This window comes from Pristis pectinata, chromosome 18 (assembly GCF_009764475.1).
Source record: "Pristis pectinata isolate sPriPec2 chromosome 18, sPriPec2.1.pri, whole genome shotgun sequence".
In the NCBI taxonomy this organism is placed as follows: domain Eukaryota; kingdom Metazoa; phylum Chordata; class Chondrichthyes; order Rhinopristiformes; family Pristidae; genus Pristis; species Pristis pectinata.
Genome location: NC_067422.1, coordinates 11,173,171 through 11,192,719, shown reverse-complemented (window position 1 = coordinate 11,192,719; position 19,549 = coordinate 11,173,171).

Here is a 19,549-nt window from a genome sequence, read left to right as displayed (position 1 = left end):
ATGTGATGGATACTGGTGCAAAAATAGACTTGGAGAGAAAACAATTCACATCACATTGATACAATTGCAAACAAGCTCTGACAAGGTTAGTGAAGGATGGTGGGGAGTTTTATAAAGGGTGGGGGTTAACCTGACTCCTGTTTCTGGTACCATGGCAACTGTATCAAAATTATTCACTCGCAAGGAAAAAATCTATTATCAAGCAAAAGGACCTTTAGGAAACATGACCTAAGTAAGTGGGTTCTAAAAGGCTGGGGAGAACCAGTGAAATTGCTCTCAGCAGGCAAGAAGAGCCAGTGACAGACCAGGAGTGGGCAACCCCCAGACAAAGCACACAAGGACCAGATTATTGGCCAGTCTTAATGAGCCAGAATGCAACTGGACAGCAGAGCCGTGTTGGTCACATGATTATAAAACTGGATGTAGTTATCAAAATAACTATCAAACTAATTTGAGAAGTTAAATCAAAGCTCTGGTTCTTGACATTATGGTTTACCTTATGTTGAATACAATAGAGCTTGAACTTGGCATTAAAACCAGCACTTTTGTTGAGAATGGCCTATTTTTCTCAATTTGCTATTAATGGTTTGATTAAACCTTAATAAAGACAAGAAAAGAGAGAATTGTGGACACAGCTCAGCACATCACGAAAAACAGCCTCCCATCCATGGACTCTGTCTACACTTCTCTCTGCCTTGGTAAAGCAGCCAACATAATCAAGGACCCCAACCATCTTAGACATTCTCTGTTCTGAGAACAATTCTTCTCTCAGAGAAACAAAGGACTGCAGATGTTGGAATTTAGATGAAAAACACTAATCCTCCCGTTGGGCAGAAGATACAAAAGCCTGAAAGCACGTACCACCAGGCTCAAGAACAGCTTCTGTCCAGCTGTTATAAGACTATTGAACAGTCCCATAGTATAATAAGATGGATTCTTCTCTGAATTTTGAGTTTTCTCCCCAGTTAAATAATAGTCTGCCCGTTTATTTCTTCTGCCAAAGTGCATGACCATACACTTTCTAACATTGTATTTCATTTGCCACTTCTTTACCCATTCTCCTTGTCTATCCAAGTCTCTCTGCAGACTCTCCATTTCCTCAACACTACCCGCCTCTCCACCTACCTTTGTATCATCAGCAAACTTAGCCACAAAGCCGTTTATTCCATAATCCAAATCGTTGATATACAACGTAAAAAGAAGCGGCCCCAACACGGACCCCTGCGGAACATCACTGGTAACCGGTAGCCAGCCAGAATGGGATCCCTTTATTCCTACTCACTGTTTCCTGCCAATCAGCCAATGCTCTATCCATGCTCGTAATTTTCCTGTAATTCCATGGGCTCTTATCTTGTTTAGCAGCCTCATGTGTCTTGTCAAAAGCCTACTGAAAATCCAAATATACAACATCCACTGCATCTCCTTTGTCTAGCCTGCTTGTAATTTCCTCAAAAAATTGCAATAGGTTTGTCAGGCAGGATTTTCCTTTAAGGAAACCAAGCTGAGTTCGGCCTATCTTGTCATGTGCCTCGGGATGCTCCGTAAACTCATCCTTGACAATCGACTCCAACAACTTCCCAACCACCGATGTCAGGCTAACAGGTCTATAGTTTCTTTTTTGCTGCCTTGCACCCTTCTTAAATAGCGGAGTGACATTTGCAATTTTCCAGTCCTCCGGAACCATGCCAGAATCTATTGATTCTGTACTATGTGGAGGAGCCCACAACCAGTTTGTTGCAGGAGGCCAATAAACATTGCAGCTGATGACTCCCTGATGGAGTCAGTAGTGACCTTCAAGGAGAGCAGTCACACTGGGATCATGCATGTTCTGGGCGCCGCAGCCTGAGTAGCAAACACCCATTAGCCAATACAAACAAAATTCCCCTTGAACCATTGCAGCAGCATGGGTGAGAGCAGGTGAAGATCCTTGCTTCATTACAACAAAGATCCCTCTGTATAAGGCTGTTTCCCATCTTGCCAGTTTTGTGGCTACATAAGAAACTACGATTACACAATTTGCCCCAATTTACCTCAGTACCCTGCCAGGTTCCAGCGGGAGTTCTAATTGCCCAAGGTGAGGTTCACTGTAATATTTGGCAAGTTGAAATTCCTACAGTAAGCATTTTAGTGTGTCTGTACTCTCGATGATATGGTATCAATGCAGTAATTTCATGTTAAAATGGACATTAATACAAAATCAGCCCTAGACAGTTCAAAGCTAAGAGGTGATTTAAAAAGACATTGAATATAAAAGCAGAGAAGTCATGTCGCAGCTGTATAAGGCTTTAGTTAGGCCACATTTGGAGTATTGTGTGCAGTTCTAGTTGCCACACTATAGGAAGGTCATGGAGGCCTTGGAGTGGGTGCAGAAGAGGCTTGCTAGAACATAGCCTGCATTGTAGTCAATTAGCTATAAAGAGAATTTGGACAAACTTGGACTGTTTTCTCAAGAGCGTCGGAAGCTTTGGGGTGACCTGATAGAGGTATATAAAATCATGACAGGCACAGATAGGGTAGATAGTCTGAGCCCTTTTTCTAGGCTGAAACTCTCAAATACAAGATGGCATAGGTTAAATATGAGAAGGGGAAACTTTAAAGGACATTTGCAAAGCATTTTTTTTACACAGTGTAGTATGTGCCTAGAAGCACACATGATAACAACATTTAAGAGGTGTTTAGACAGATACATGAACAGGCAGGAAATGGAGGGATATAGACCATGTGCAGGCAGATGAGATTAGTTGAGATTGGCATCTGGTCAGTGCAGAGGGCCTGCTTCTGTGCTGTATGACTATTATGTAGAGTCTAGTTATGAAATGAGATGTGAGGAATTGTTCCTGGTAATCAAGTTTTATGGTGCAGCTTGAGGGAGAAGAACGAGACCAAACCCAGTGCTTTAAACCTAAATAAGGGCAATAATGAGGACATGAAAACAAGTTAAGAGGCAAATTAAGTTAGAGGATCAGTCAGTCAAGATGCATTGGAAGACTTATTTAAGAGGACTTTTCAGGATACACAGAATAGAAACATTCCAAGAACGGAAACCTCCAAGGGAAGGACCCATTGTCCATGTTTATCTAAAAAAAGTTTAAAATAGTATCAATCTTAAAGTATATAATTGTGCAAAGATGGGTGCAGGTCTGCAAACTGATTAGAATATACAAAAAACAGCAACATTACTAAAAGATGAATAAAGAAGGAAAAGTTAGAGAATGTGTTAAGGCTGGCCAGAAACATAATCACTGTACAATCACAGTGGTTCAACGGGTAATTCAGCTGTTTCACAGTTCCAGTACCCTCTTCCCCCCCAACCCGGGTTTGAATGACCTCTGGTGATGTCTGTATGAAGTTTGCACATTCTCCCTGTGACTGCTTGGGTTTCTCCTAGATTCTCCAGCTCCCTTCTACATCCCAAAGAAGTGCTGGTTGGTAGGTTAATTGGCTACAGTAAATTACCTTCCTCAGCCCCAGAGTGTAGGTGGATGGTAGAAGAATCCTGATGAGTCCTGAAAAAGGGTCCTGACCCGAAACATTGACCGCCTGCTTTTCTCCACGGATGTTGCCTGGCCTGCTGACTTCCTCCAGCATCAACGTGGTTTTCATCTAGATTCCAGCATCTGCAGTCCTTTGTTTCTTTGGTAGAAGAATTCTTGGGAGTTGTAGGGTGTATGAGAGAGAATAGATTACAGAGAAACAAATGAGGTTATAAGATTGATGTGATTGTTCTGAGAGCAACACAGACTCAATGGTACAAGAGGCCTCCTTCTACATTGTGAAAAATTATGAGAACAAGTTTTTATAGATAAATAAAAAAGGTTCAACAAAGTACTTCTTTTTCCAATAGAAATTGAGTCTGGGGAATTAATAATGAAAAAATAAGGAAATGGAATATAAATTAAACATATTTTGCCTCATTCTTCACTACAAATGATTCAAAGAACATCCCAGAAATAGTTCTTAATTGGGATCTAGAATGGAAGGAGGAACTCAGGAAAATTACGATCACCAGGGCAGTGGTACCAAGCAAATTGTTGGAGCTATGGGCTAACGGGTCTTTGAGTTCTAAGGACTTCGACAATGTAGCTGATGGTGTAGCTGATGTGTTAGTTATGATAATCCAAAATTCCTTGGATTTGGGAAGGGTGAAATTATCTACTTTGGCAGGAAAAATTAAAAAGTATGTTATATAAATAGTGTGTGATTACAGAGCTCTGAAATGCAGAGAGATCTAGATGTCCCTGTGCACAATTTGAGGGATTTTAGAATGCGTGTTCACAGATCCTTAAAGGTAACAGGACAATAAATTCATTACAAAGGCACATTGGATGCTTTCTTTTTTAGCTATGACATTGATTATATATGCAGAGGGCTTCCCTAAAACTGTACACAACATTAGTTAGGCCACAGGTTAAGTACTGCAACTAACTCTGGTAATCATATTAGAACATAAATGGCACAGTAGCATAGTGGTTAGCACAATGCCTTACAGCGCCAGTGACCCGGGTTCAAATCCGGCCACTGTCTGTAAGGAGTTTGTACGTTCTCCCCGTGTCTGTGTGGGTTTCCTCTGGGTGCTCCGGTTTCCTCCCACATTCCAAAGACGTACGGGTTAGGAAGTTATGGGCATGCTATGTTGGCGCCGGAAGCATGGCGACACTTGCAGGCTGCCCCCCCAAAATCACTACACAAAAGATGTAGTTCACTGTGTGTTTCGATGTACATGTGACTAATAAAGATCTTATCTTATCTTATCAGAGAATATTGTTAGGATGTGAAAGTTATTAGCTCTAAGGAAAGGTTGGATACACCTGAGCTGTTTTCTTTGGAAGAGGAGGCTGAGGGAAGATGTAAATGAGGTGTATTACATTAAGAGGGACCCAAGTATATTAAAAATTAAGGACCTATTTCCTTTAGCAAAGGGGTCAAAATCACAGGGACACAAGTTTAATATTTGGTAGAAGGATTAGAAGAGACATCAGAAAAATCGTGGGGCCATTGACCTGAGAAATTAGACTGGGTCCCTCTTTCTCAACCAGCACAGACACAAGGGGCTAAATTGCTTCATTCCACAATGTACAATTTCTAAGATTCCATGACAGCCAACTTTACATAAACAGAGAAACAAAGGACTGTAGATGCTGGAATCTGGATGAAAAACACTGTGATGCTGGAGGAACTCAGCAGGCCAGGCAGCATCTGTGGACAAAAGCAGGCAGTCAATGTTTCGGGTCAGGACCCTTCTTCAGGACAATAAACAAGGCCAGTTCTGATGAAACACACGAAGCGCTGGAGGAACTCAACGGGTCAGGCAGCCTCAATGAAGGAAAATGGACGTTTAATGTTGACTGTCCATTTCCCTCCATAGATGCCATCTGACCCATTGAGTTCCTCCAGCGCTTCATGTGTTGCTCCAGATTCCAGCATCTGTAGTCTCCTGTGTCTCCAGTTCTGATGAAGTCTCTTTGACATGAAAGGTTAACTCTTTCTACAGAAGCTGCCTGACCCACTGAGTGTTTCCAGCATTTTCTGGATTTCCAGCATCTGCAGTATTTGTTTTGATTTTCACAGCTTTAGTAGAGTTTCCCATCAATTCCTTTGATCCCTTGAGATCCATATGGCAGACTAGTACCCTTGCTTTGGTACAGAGGCCTCCAGTTACATTAAGTTGAATACAGGAAGTGAAAGGAAGTACCCATTTCCCTGGACTTTTGTTTTAGCAACACTCTCAGCTGCTCTTCCATTGTCAGAGCAATTAACTGCGGCCAGAATGTTCAGTAAACATCATTTAACATACACACAAAGCACAGTGGCAAACAACATAAACCTCTTGTTCAGGAAACACTCCACAAATTCTCTCAACAACTTCACACATCAAACTTCACATTATTTCATAACAGCCTTCATGCTACATTGTTAAAAGGCCCAGCTTTCTAGTCAGAGTCGAGATTATTGTCATACACGTAAGTACGTGTACGCACAGGTGCAATGAAAAACTTACTTGCAGCAGCATCACAGGCACAAAGTGTCAGATGCACATTCACAGCAAAAACATAAAGTATACGTAAATAATACAAAAATTATGCGAGAAAACACAATAAGAACAAAACCAAAGTCCATTGTAGTGCAAAGTGGTCATAGTGCTGCTATACTGAGGTCGTGATTACGGTTGTGCAGGTCGGTTCAAGAACTTAATGGTTGAAGGGAAGTCGCTGTTCTTTCAATTCATGTTTCCTGGCTTGCACCACATCCCCTTCACCCATCATTCATTTTTGCCTCCTTATTTTAGGTCCTGGTCTGGTGGCAACATGAAAATAAGATTTAAATCTACATGTTAAGACCTTCCATGTCCTTGCCCTATCCTCTCTATCCCGCTCCCACTGATGTCCATTTAAGGGCTGCTGAGTTTGGGATTGGTCAGCTGGGTGCCCACCATCTTCAGGCAGGACAGGAATAAATGTGGGCAGGCATGGTAGTGCAGCGGTTAGTGCAATGCTTTACAGTGCCAGCGACCCGGATTCAAATCTGGCCACTGTCTGTAAGGATTTTGTACATTCTCCCCGTATCTCCGTGGGTTTCCTCCAGGTGTTCCAGTTTCCTCCCACATTTCAAAGACGTACGGGTTAGGAAGTCGTGGGTATGCTATGTTGGCGCTGGAAGTGTGGCGACATTTGCGGGCTGCCCCCAGGACACTCTACGCAAAAGATGTATTTCAATGTGTGTTTCGATGTACATGTGACTAATAAAGATATCTTTTATTATCTTATCTCTCATCTTAATGGAGACCAGGTGGTATAGTGGTGCAGCTAGTAGAGCTGTTACTTCACAGCTCCAGTGACCTGGGTTCAATCCTGACCTCCGGCACTGTCTGTGGGGAGTTTGTATATTCACTCTGTGACCACATGGGTTTCCTCAGGGTGTTCTGGCTTCTTCTCACATCCCACTAACATGCGGGTTGGTAGGTTAATTAGCCACTGTAAATTGCCCAAAGGTACAGATGAGTGATAGAATCTGAGGTTATTTGATAGGAATGGAAGGCAAATCAAGTAAGATTAGTGTAACTGAGTGCTTGGTCAGTGGGCTGAAGGGCCTGTTTCTGTGCTGTTTGACACTATGATGTTTTGTCTGAGGTCTGAACAGGGGAATCATTATAGTTTCCCTGTTGGGAAGAAGCAGCTGGCCTTCATTCTGACAGGGCCCATTGGTTAAGTGTAAACCAATTTTTGTCGGACCAAGTGGAGCCAAGGCAACCCCAAGGCCCCCAGTTACACTGGAAGGTTCCCTGCAGGGTCGTGCTCTTTCTAACTGGCAAGCTAAGTTCGCTCACTAGTCCTCATCCCCTGCCTACTCCACATCCCTTCCCCAGCAATACTCTTCCATCTACCACTCATCTGGAAACTGCTGGGTGAACAAGGGCTGCCTGTGCAGAAGGAATCAGAGTTTCCACTTCAGATCAATAATCTCTCATTATCGGTTGAGTATTTCCAGCATTCTGTTTTAATGTCTCACCTGAGAGTGCTGATTTTGCTCTGCATTGATTGGCCCCCTTGAAACTTGCTCTGCATTGATTGGCCCCCTTGAAACTTGCTCTGCATTGATTGGCCCCCTTGAAACTTGCTCTGCATTGATTGGCCCCCTTGAAACTTGCTCTGCATTGATTGGCCCCCTTGAAACTTGCTCTGCATTGTCTGGCTATCTTGGAACTTGCTCTGGTTTCCACCTGGTGGGATTTCTTTTGCAATCTGTCTACATCCACTCGGGCCAGAAAGTGGACTGGTGCCATTATATTGGAGCATGGTATTTCAAATACCTCTGCCTATTTAGCCCAGTGACTGGGTTTGTTCTGTATTAAAATCTCCAAACAGCTTACAGTCAGGGCTGATAGCATTGAAACTAGCCACCAGCCTCACAGTTATGCTATATGCACTTGAACATCACTCTCACACCTCATGGACTAGAGCTGAGCACACAACTCAAAGCTGAGCAATGCAAGAAGCAAAAAAAAACCTGCAGATGCAGAATATGTTACAGAAAAATAGAGCATGCTCAATCGGTCAAACCTAAGTAAAGCCGACATTCTCTGTTTTTATGCTTCACCAGAGTGTGCTTATTGGTTAGCTCATAATTTTCTCTGCATCAATTGGCTGTCTTGTAATTTTCTCTTCATTGATTGGTTAGCTTGCATTAGTTGGCTGAATTCTTCCACATTTTTCATTGATTGCCCCTCAAAAGTACTTTTCTCAGCATTGGTTGACTTGTTTTTGAGTCTGATAATATTTTTAAGACATCACTAGTTATTGCAACACAATCATGGGGACATGCTCACCTCTTCCTTTCTGTTATTTGCTTTTGTCTGTTTTAAGCTTACTCTGCTGTTTTGGAGGAGTCTCCCAAGTGTGAAATGAATTCCTCATAATATTCAAACTTTTCTCACGAAATGATAACTGAAACTCCTCCGGAACTGGAACACAGTAAAACACAGGACAGAGCACCAACTGGCAATGATAAATGGTAAATTGGTTGATTATTGTCACATGTACTGAGGTACAGTGAAAAACTTTGATTTGCATGCCATCCATACAGATCATTTCATTACAACAGTGCATCAAGATAGTACAAGGGAAAACAATAACAGAATGCAGAATAAAGTGTTACAGTTACAGAGGTGTAATTGGGCAGTGCGGGCTCGTTGGTCCAGAAGGGCCTGTTACCATGCTGTATAAATAAAGTTTTAAATGTTTTTAAAGTGGAGTGCAGGCAGATAATAAGGTGCAAGGTAATAACAAGGTAGATTGTGAAGTCAAGAGTCCTTTGTATCGTACAAGGGGACTGTTCAATAGTCTTATAACAATGGGATAGAAGCTGTCCTTGAGCCTGGTGGTACGTGTTTTTTAGCTTTTGTATCTCTGCCCGATGGGAGGGGAGAGAAGAGAGAATGACCAGGATGGGTGGGGTCTTTGCTTATGCTGGCTGCTTTACTGAGACAGCAAGAGGTGCAGACAGAGTCCATGGAGGGGAGGCTGGTTTCTGTGATATGCTGAGCTGTATCCACAATTCTCTGCATTTTTGTAGTCACAGGCAGAGCAGTTGCCATACCAAGCCATAATGCATCTGGATTGGATGCTTTCTATGGTGTATCTATAAAAATTGGTGAGGGTCGATGGGGACATGCCAAGTTTCTTTAGCCTCCTGAGGAAGTAAAGGTGCTGGTGAGCTTTCTTGGCCATGACATCTACGTGGTTGGACCAGGACAGGCTATTGGTGACGTTCACTCCTAGGAACTTGAAGCTCTCAACCCTCTCGACCTCAACACTGTTGACGTAAACAGGAGCATGTGCACTGCTCCCCCTCCTGAAGTCAATGACCAGCTCTTTTGTTTTGCTGACGTTGAAGGAAAGGTTGTTGCCATGACACCATATCCCTAGGCTCCCTATCTCCTTCCTGTACTCCGACTCATAGTTATTTGAGATTTGGCAGTGGTATCATCTGCAGATTTGGAGATGGAGTTAAGCAGAATCTGGCCATCCGGTCATGAGTGTATAGGGAGTAGAGTAGGGGACTCTGGAGCACGAGTGTTAAGGATAATCGTGGCAGAGGTGTTGCTGCCTATTCTTACTGATTGCAGTTTGTTGGTCAGGAAGTCAATGATCCAGTTGCAAACAGAAGTCTTGAGTCCCAAGTCTAGGAGTTTGGAGATGACTTTGCTTGGAATTACAATTTGAAGGCAGAGCTGTAGTCAATAAACAATAGTCTAACGTTGGTGACTTTACTGTCCAGATGCTCCAGAGATGAGTGTAGGGCCAGGGAAATGCCAGGGACATGTAGGGCCATGTCCACCATGGACCTGATTTGGCTGTAGATGAATTGCAGTGGGCTGAGGTTGTGTGGGAGGCTGGAGCTGTTGTGTGCCATGACCAGCCTCTCGAAGCAACAATCTTTCCAGTATTCCCCTAGGATTTCAGAACGCCAGTGTTACAAATGCAGCATTGTTAAGTGCACTGTTGAGGAAAGAATGTTCAGTTGGTCTTTTGACAGACAATGATTGATGGAAACATCTCGACAGATGGATAGTTGCTTGTTTTATTGATTCTTCACTTATGTTACATACCTGATATCTCTTTTCCCAAAGGAGCACTATCAAAAACAAAAGGACATAGGTTTAAGGAAAGAGGAAAGAGTTTCAAAGGAGATCTGAGGTGCAAGTTTTTTTTACACAGTGAGTGGTTGATATCAGGAATGTGCTGCCAGTGGAGGTAGTGGAATCAGATACAATTACTTTGTTTAAGAGGCATTCAGACAAACAAATAGGCAAGGCACAGAAGGATATGGTCCTGAGGCAGGCAAGTGGGATTAGTGTAGATAGGCAAAAAGGTCATCATGGATGTGGTGGGCTGAAGGGCCTGTTTCTGTGCCTTACGATTCTGTGAGTCCATGTCTCCATGCTTTAGCTTGAGGATGGACAATTCAGAGAAGCCTGCCCATCACACCCAGCAAGAAATTTTGCTTTCAGTTCACATTACTACTATCAGGGTGGAGGTACAGGAGCCTGAAGACCCACACTCAGTGTTTCAGAAGCAGCTTGTTCCCCTCCACCATCAGATTTCTGAACAGTCCATGAACACTACCTCATTACTCCTCTTTCGCACTATTTATTTATTTTTATAACTTATAGTAATTTTTATGTCTTGCACTGTACTGCTGCCACAAAACAACAAATTTCATGACATATGTCAGTGATAATAAACCTGATTCTGATAACTTTTACAAGTCAATGATTTAGAGCCCTGATCAAATGTTTAAACAGAGTTACTAGTCCTTAATTTATTTATGACACAAATCTACATGTTGTTGGCTGCAGTACAGGCCATCAGCTCTTATTTTTACAAAATAGTTTCTTCTTTTCAGAGGCAGAGAAACAGGCCTCACATATTTAAACATTTACAGTTATCTTCCCTGCTTCCACACATGAATGAAAATCACAAACCATCTCTAAGAAATCACACAAGAACAACTGTTATGACCAAAGGCATCATTATTTGGCTCCTTTATCCAATTGTCATGCCTAGCATGTCACTACTATCTGTCTCATCACTGTAATTCAATCCAATTTTGGAAAGTATTTCTGAACTTAGGAAATAATTCAATTTTTCTTTTGTTTAGAAACCTGTTGGGAAATGCTGTTGATCAAAAGAGCGATTGATGTGATGAACTGGGACTTTCTTTCTTTGGATTTGTCTGTTCCATTGGTCTCGGTTACCAGCCCTTGTTACATTGTTTTGTCTGCCCCTGTCTATTACATATGTTAGCATTCCCTTCTATTACTACCAGATTCTTTCCTTTCCCTTTTGCTACATGTTTTACAATTTCTCATCTGTTTTTTCGCTTCTCTCCTCAAGTAACATGACACTTTCCTTCAACTGATAGGACAGTGAAATTCCATTTGAAATTATTTTTATATTTTCCTGCAGTATAAAAGGAGGCCACTCAGCCTTTTGAATGGCCATTTCAAATAGAATTTCACTGTCCTATCAGTTGAAGGAAAGTGTCATGTTACTAGAGGCTCACGGTACAGTTCCATCAATCCCATTCTCCCACTTACTTTTCTGTAACCAATCCTCTCTCACATGCTCATCAGCTCCATCCTATTCCCCTACCAACCACCTACATTCGGGGTTATTTACAGTGTCCAATTAACCGACCAAACAGTATGTCTTTGGAAAGTGGGACAGAACTGGAGCACCTGGGGGGAAATCCCTCTCACGCATTAATCGCAGCTGGTCAGGATCGAACCTGGGTTGCTGGAACTTTGCTGCACCAACTGAAATGTTAGAACATAGAACATAGAACAGTACAGCACAGAACAGGCTCTTCGGCCCACGATGTTGTGCCAACATAGCTAATCCCTCCTACCTACAGAATGTCAATATCCCTCCATTTTCCTCTTATTCATGTGCCCATCCAAGCCCGTCTTAAAAGCCCCCAATGAATTTGCCTCCACCACACTATCAGGCAATGCATTCCAGGCATCCACCACTCTCTGACTAAAAAACGTACCCCTCATGTCTCTTCTGAACCTACCCCCTCTCACCTAAAATGCATGCCCTCTGGTATTGGATTGCTCAATAATGGGAAAAAGATATTGCTTATCCACCCTTTCTTTCTTTGGATTTGTCTGTTCCATTGGTCTCAGTTTGCAGCATCCCTGGCAGCATTGTGATGGGACCTCCTGTCCTGGATGTATGAGATTCAGAACTAACTTCCAAGAAAGTTCATCACAAAGATCTAGCCATTGCAGTGGTTTGGATCACCCTGTTTTCTGCAGGGTTGGAGGCGTTGTCTTACTGATGAGGTATTGAACTGGTGCCCATTCTGCTCTCCAGGTCAAGTTGCGTTTATTGTCATGTGCCCAAGTACAGTGAGGTACAGGTTCAATGAAAAACTTGCTTGCAGCAGCATCACAGGCACATAGGTATAGACAACACACAGAACATAAATTATACAAGACAGTGAAGAAAAAGACTGTGTAAAACAAGGCATCAGTGCAAAAAAAGACAAATTCAGAGATGTCCATCAGAATCAGATTTATTGCACTGACATATGATGTGAAGTTTGTTGTTTTACGGCAGCAGTACATAAAGATCTAAAAAATTATAAAAATAAATAAATAGTGCAAAAAAAAAGGAATAATGAGGTAGTGTTCATGGGTTCATGGATTATTCAGAAATCTGATGGCGGAGGGGAAGAAGCTGTTCCTAAATTGCTGAGTGTGGGTCTTCAGGCTCCTGTACCTAGTGACGAGAAGGGTGCATATCCTGGATGGTGAGGGGCCTTAATGACAGATGCCGCCTTCTTGAGGCGCCTCCTCTTGAAGATGTCCTCGATGGTGGGGAGGGTTGTGCCTGTGATGGAGCTGACTGAGCAACATGGTAGTGCGAGAGGTGGTCTCTGCAGTGTTCCATAGTGTTCCGTTGCTGAGGTAGGATGAGGGTTGGCGTCAGAGGTAGAATTAATGTCCTGGGAGGACATTAAAAGACCCTTGGCACCAAAAAGCAACAGAGTTATTCCTTGTGCACTAAGCAATGTTTGTCCCTCTATCAATGTTGTTGATAAAATAAATTATCCGGGTATGTAGTATCACATTGGTGTTTGTGGGAACTTGCTCTCTGCAAATTGGTCACTGTGTTTTGTGCATTAAAACAGCAACTGTGCTTCAGAAACCTCACATTGGCTATAAAGTGTTTTTGAGCTCTAGAAATGCAAGTCTATGTTAAAGGTGAATGAACAAAATACTTAGAACTATTTGTGTCAGAAGAGTTGAATAACACACCTGTCTTTACAACTGTGTTAAAATAGGTTTACAGCTGGGTGTACTGAAAATTTGATTCCAGCTAAAATCTCCATATCTGGATAAAAATACAGCTCTGAGGGAGGCTTTGTTAAATTTGAAAACTTTGTTTTTATATAGTTCCTTACACATCCCTTTCAGAACATCTCTGAGGACTCTGGTGAAACTTCTCTGCTGTTCCTTGATATAACTTCATAAAATCCTTTACACCCACCTTAGGGAGCAGGCAGAGGCTCTGTTCAACATTTCATTCAAGTGACAGCACATTCGGCAGTGCAGCGTTCCTTCAGTACTCAGTGGAGTATCAGGCTTGATATTTATGGTCTAGTCTCCGGAATGGGGATTAAACCCAGGATCCTGCAACTTGGTAGGGAGAGTGGTACCCATCAAAACAAATGTTATACCACACTCAAAGTAACAGTTTCCCCATAACTAGACCACCAACACACTGGACTCTAGAATAGAACAACCTGGACAGTCTCAGTAGTTAAGGGTCTGTAACCTGTTAACAAAGCAAGGTGTTATGGTTGATCTAGTTGTTCACATTGGTGCTTGAACAACACCACACATTTTCAGCTGTTCCTTACAAATGTGAGAGTTGTTATTTCCCCGTTCAGGTACAAAGGAGAAGACCTACTTCAGAGGCAGGTGAACCCCCTGTAATATAGGAATGGCTTCTCAATATGGCAACTTTCATTTCTGTGGGGAAAGCCGTCCCCACTAAAGATGTGTGTGGATCACTGAGCAGTTCAGGGTCCAGTTCTATTGTTTCTCACCCTAGGATCTGAAGGCGTTTCTCTTCCAACATATACACTTACCCAGAGAGGGAAGATTGTAGCCTGTACTTGCATCAGCATTGTTTGGCCCCCTTCACAGGCTTCCTGATGCTGATTTCAATTATCCAATATACGTAAAGTTCCCCAAAACTGCACCTCGCCTTGCTCCACCGTATGGTATGATGTCAAAATAAGAGCAGAACAATGATGAATTAACAAAGGTTTACTCAGCAAAATCATTCAAGGAAAGTGGCCAAATGTATACTAAATGCATAAAAAAAGTCTGTCCATAACGCATAAACAAATTTTCTGGTGGCTTTCTCCCAGCAGGAAAACCCCTAAAGCAATCCCATCTCCCCAACTTTTATGAAGAAGGCAGCAAAATTCAGGTTGCCAGTTTCCAGAGGATCAGTCAAGGCCAACCAGAGTACAAACAGCATCGTTGCATCCACAGCTTGGCACCTGGTCTGATGCCCTGCAAATCAGGCTTGCAAAGGCAAGCATTACAATCTCCAGTCTTTGCTGGTGGTACCCAAGATCCTGGAAGAAAGAAAAGTATCTCACTATATTTCCTTCATTGCTTCAATGTGCAGAGAAATGCAATGAGTCTGCAACATGGAATCAGACCATTCAGCCCAACAGGTCAACATTTATGCTGCATATGTCTCAGTTCATCCACTCATCCCGAGCAGTCTAAGGCACTGCGTTCAGGTTGCAGTCTCCACTGAAGGCGTGGGTTCGAATCCCACTCCTGACAGTTAAGGATTTGGGCAGGCATGGTAGTGTAGCAGTTAATGTAATGCTATTGCAGCGCCAATGACCCGGGTTCAATTCCGGCCACTGTCTGTAAGGAATTTGTATGTTCTCCCCGTGTCTGCGTGGGTTTCCTCCGGGTGCTCCGGTTTCCTCCCACATTCCAAAGACGTACGGGTTAGGAAGTTGTGGGCATGCTATGTTGGTGCCGGAAGCGTGGCGACACTTGCGGGCTGCCCCCAGAACACTCCACGCAAAAGATGTATTTCACTGTGTGTTTCGATGTACATGTGACTAATAAAGAAATCTTATCCAATTCTTTCCCCTATATTGTAATCTCACATCTGCTTAAATGCTTGCACATGCATGTAAGGATGATGAATACTCCTGTGTATGAATCTGTATATGAAAGGGATGGGCACCTGTATGTACATGTTGTTCTAAATGCTGCCTGAACCTCTATATCTCAATATGTCTATGTGACGAGAAGGGAGAAATATGTACCGGTTATAAAATTACTGTTATGTTTCACACTGATCCAGGAGCTTCAGAGTTAATTGATTTTAATTAAGCAGTATAAAAGTATGAAGGGCCCTGATAGAGTACTTCGGAAGGATTTATTTTCCTTAGTTAAGGGGCCAAACTCCAAGGGGCAAGACTTTAATTAATTGGTAGAAGGATGAGAGGGAGGTGAGGAAATATTTTCTCATCCTGAGGGTGAGAGAGAGTCTGGGACTGACTTCCTGAAGGGGTGAGACGGGGAGAAACTCTCATCACATTTAAAGCGCTGTGGATGTGTACTTAATGGCCATGTCCTGCAGAGCCTCAAACTGGTGCTGGAAGGTTAGATTAGGTTGTGTAGCTCTTTTTCGACTGGCATAGATACAACGGGCTGAATGGTCTCTTCGTACAATAAACCTCTATGATTGGGAAGGAAGCATGTTGTAACAGTCTGAGGGTAGAGATAGAATGTCTTTAGTTTGTTCTTGAGCAAAGAACAAAACTACAGGAGGACTGCAGCAGGTCAAGCAGCATCTGTGGAGGCAAAGGGATGGTCGACATTTCGGGTCGAGTCCCTGCAGCAGGACTGAGAGTGTAGATGGGAGACAGCCAATATAAAGAGATGGGAGGGAGAGGTGAAGCAGGGACCAGCAGGCGATTACACAACTGCAGGGTCCCAACCTGAAATGTCGACCATCGCTTTGCCTCCACAGATGCTGCTCAACCCACTGAGTTCTTCCAGCTCTTTGCTCCATACCACAGCATCTGTGTCTCCTCTTTAGTTTGTTCTCTTCTTGTCTGTTCATCAAATAACTGTGGATCTGATATGTGAACCCTGTACTTAGTATATTGATTTAGTGCAATCGTTTGCCTTTATATCAGACTGAGCAAAGTGAGTCTCGTTTCTCTTGAGAAACGAAGGTGGAGCGAAGATCAAATAGAAGTCTTTAAATTTCCAAGGGATTTGATAGTTAAGTATTTAGTCTTGCTTGCACACACTTGTCATAAAAACCAAGGGTCCTCATACAACATCCACTGAATGATGCCCATGATCCAGAAGCTGACTGTGTTTTCCTATGTCACTGTCAGTGCTTTTAGCTACATTGGGCACACTTGAAAGCTTGGTGCCCTGAAGCTGGTGTTTTTTATCACTAAAGTTTTTACCTCCCAGGCTGAAGTTAAAGTGAATCATAGATCTTTAAATGCCTGATTCACAATTTTTAAATGCAGTTCCTGGCAAGGAGCAGAGAAATGTTTCCAGAGGCTGAATGTGGAAAGTAAATTCTGTCTGCGGTTGGGAAGCCTGCTAGTAACTACGTATGCCTGATTAGGGGAAATAGCCCATATTACTGAGTCTGTAGAATTCACCAGCAGTATTATATGAACTCCAGACGGACATGTCTGCATTTGTTGCTTGGTTTCCCATGACAGTTGATGGTTGAGATGATGTTCTCTTCCTTTTTCTATCTCTTTCCTCCCTATTCTGTTTTTCCTTGACCTCTGACACATTGCCAGAAACATCTCAGTCTGTACCTTTTAATTTACATGCTTTGCAAAGTCTTTTTAAACTCATCTCCTGTCTTTTTAAACTCGTCTCCTGTCTTTTTACCCAGCTCTCCAAAAGAAATAAGAGTTAATGCTGATTACACCTTGTTTTCAAATATAAACATTGCGCTCACATTATTTGCTGGGAGATAGTTTTGACCAGTCATGGGATGATTATGAGGACCGTGAAGGGTGGTGAGAACCTTCAGAATCTAAAGTCATGCTTTTTATTATTATTATTAATTTAACAAAACAACAGCAATATCCTCACCTGCATTGGCTGCTGCTCCACTGACATCTTGATTTAAGGATTCCCAGCTGTGTTTAACCCCCTCTGTGGTCTTGCTCTCTCCCAGCTCTATAATCACCTCCAGTGCTCCAACCCTCCAAGAACTCAGTGTTCTTTCACCTCTGGCCTGTTCTCCAGGCTCCAAGCTCAGCATTTCCTTCCTAAAGCTCTTGCTTCCCCAGCTTAAGATCCTCTTTAACCAAACTTCTAATCACCCACTCTAATATTTGCTTTGTTGGCTTGCAGCCAATATTTTCCCGTAAAAGCTCATGGGATGGTTCAGAAACACTTCATGGGATGTAAAGTACATTGGGACATCTTGAAGTCATAAAAAGTGCAAAATAAATGTAAGTGCCTTCTCTTCTTTCTATATACATGGACAACTCATCCAGTAATGTGACTGTAACACAGTTCATAACGTGTCCAGTTCACTTGACAAAGACCACTTGAATCCCAAGAGAGTCTTAACCACTCACAGCAGCCTTACACTTGTCATTGGCACAGTTTTCGGACAGAGTACAAATTAGATTTTGGAAGACATACATCATATGCTGGCAGCGAGGGAAATGAACACAGAGGCAATGTGTGGCACGTGCTTAGTAATGAGCTGGTTACTGAACCATGAGACTTGCACAGTTTGCTCGCACATTTTATCCTGTGCCAGGCATACTCTGGGAGGGTGCCTACTTTGACAAAAGAAACATCTGTAGTAGTTACCTGCAGTAGTTACCCATCAACTCAAACTACATTACTTCTTGTGTCCCCCAGAGACCTATCCATGACTCCCTTTTAATTCCCATCTGCACGTTGCCTTTCAGTAACATTGGCCACAAACGCAGCGTCAATTCCCATCAGGATCTGTTGCAGGAAGCACCTCATTTCTCAGTCACTGAATGCATTGACAGAATGGGCCTCCAAGTGTAGGGCTTCTCATGTTATTAGACAGGGAAGAGTTTCCATTATATACTGATGACTTCCAGCTTTACCTGAGCAACCCCTCTCCTGCACCTTATTGTGCAGTTTGTCCAGCATTCAGTATTGAATGGACAGAAATTTCTTCCAGATAAGTATTGGGAAGACTGAAGCCATCATCCTCATTACAAAGCTTGTTTTCTAGCCACTAATCCCTGTTCCTGGAATGAATATGAATCAGACTTCATATTTGACGCCAAATTGGGGTCTAGGCCAAACATCCATGATACTCCAAAGATGGCCTGTTTCTAGCTGATCAGAGGCAGGGATATTGTCAGATGATCATACACTATATATGCTCCAGCTCTTATACAGTTATAGACTTCTACAGAACAGAAATGGGCCCTTTGGTCCACCCCATCCATGCTGACTTTTTTGCCCATCTACACTACTGTCATTTGCCTACACTCAATCCATTTCCTTCTATGCCTTTCCTATTTAAGTGTCTGCCTAAATGGGTCTTAAATATAATGATGCTATCTGCCTCTACCACCTCCTCTGACAGCGAATTCCAGATATCAACCACTCTCTGTGAAAATCTTTCCTCTCAAATCCTCTTTAAAACACCTTCCTCTCACCTTAAAAATATGCCCTCTTGTTTTTGATACTCCTACCACAGGGAAAAAGATTCTGACTCTCTACCCTGTCTATTTCCACTTATAATGTTATAAACTCTGTCAGGTCAGGGTCTCAGCCTCCACTCCAGGAATGAAAAACAGCTGATCCAATCTTTCCCCACAACTAAAGTCCTCTAATCCAGGCAACATCCTGATGAATCTCTTCTGCACTCTCCACATCCTTCCCATAGTGTGGTGACCAGAACTTCACACAATACTCCAAGTGCGGTCTAACCAGTGTTTTTGAAAAGCTGCAACATAACATCCCAACTTTTACATTCTATGCCCCAACCTACGAAGACTCTTCTGCTGTGCCAACCCTCATTCATGCCGTTTATGCCTCTGGACCTGACTCAGTCCTGATGATCTACCTCCAACAGATCTTCCACAACTCTGTTAATCTTGTGCTTTAACTCACACCCAATTCTATTCACCCAGCAGCCCTGCACACAGTTACACAATGTCTCGCTTTATAAATCCTCTGTAGCCTATCCCCCCCCACATTTCTCTGGAATCTCCTTTGGCCCTGAGGGGAAGAAGCAAGAACAGAAGTATGGTACATGGGACAAACAATGCTGAGGGTCCCATCAATTGTGCTTGTAGAGATCCACTATTGGGGATAAATTGAGACGTATTGACACCATGCAGTGGAAGGTAGTATCAGCAAAGCAGATGTGAAAGAGACCAGAAGAATAGCATGGTTCTTACAGGGTGGGAGAAAGTGTAGTCCAGGAAACTGTGGGCTAAAATGATG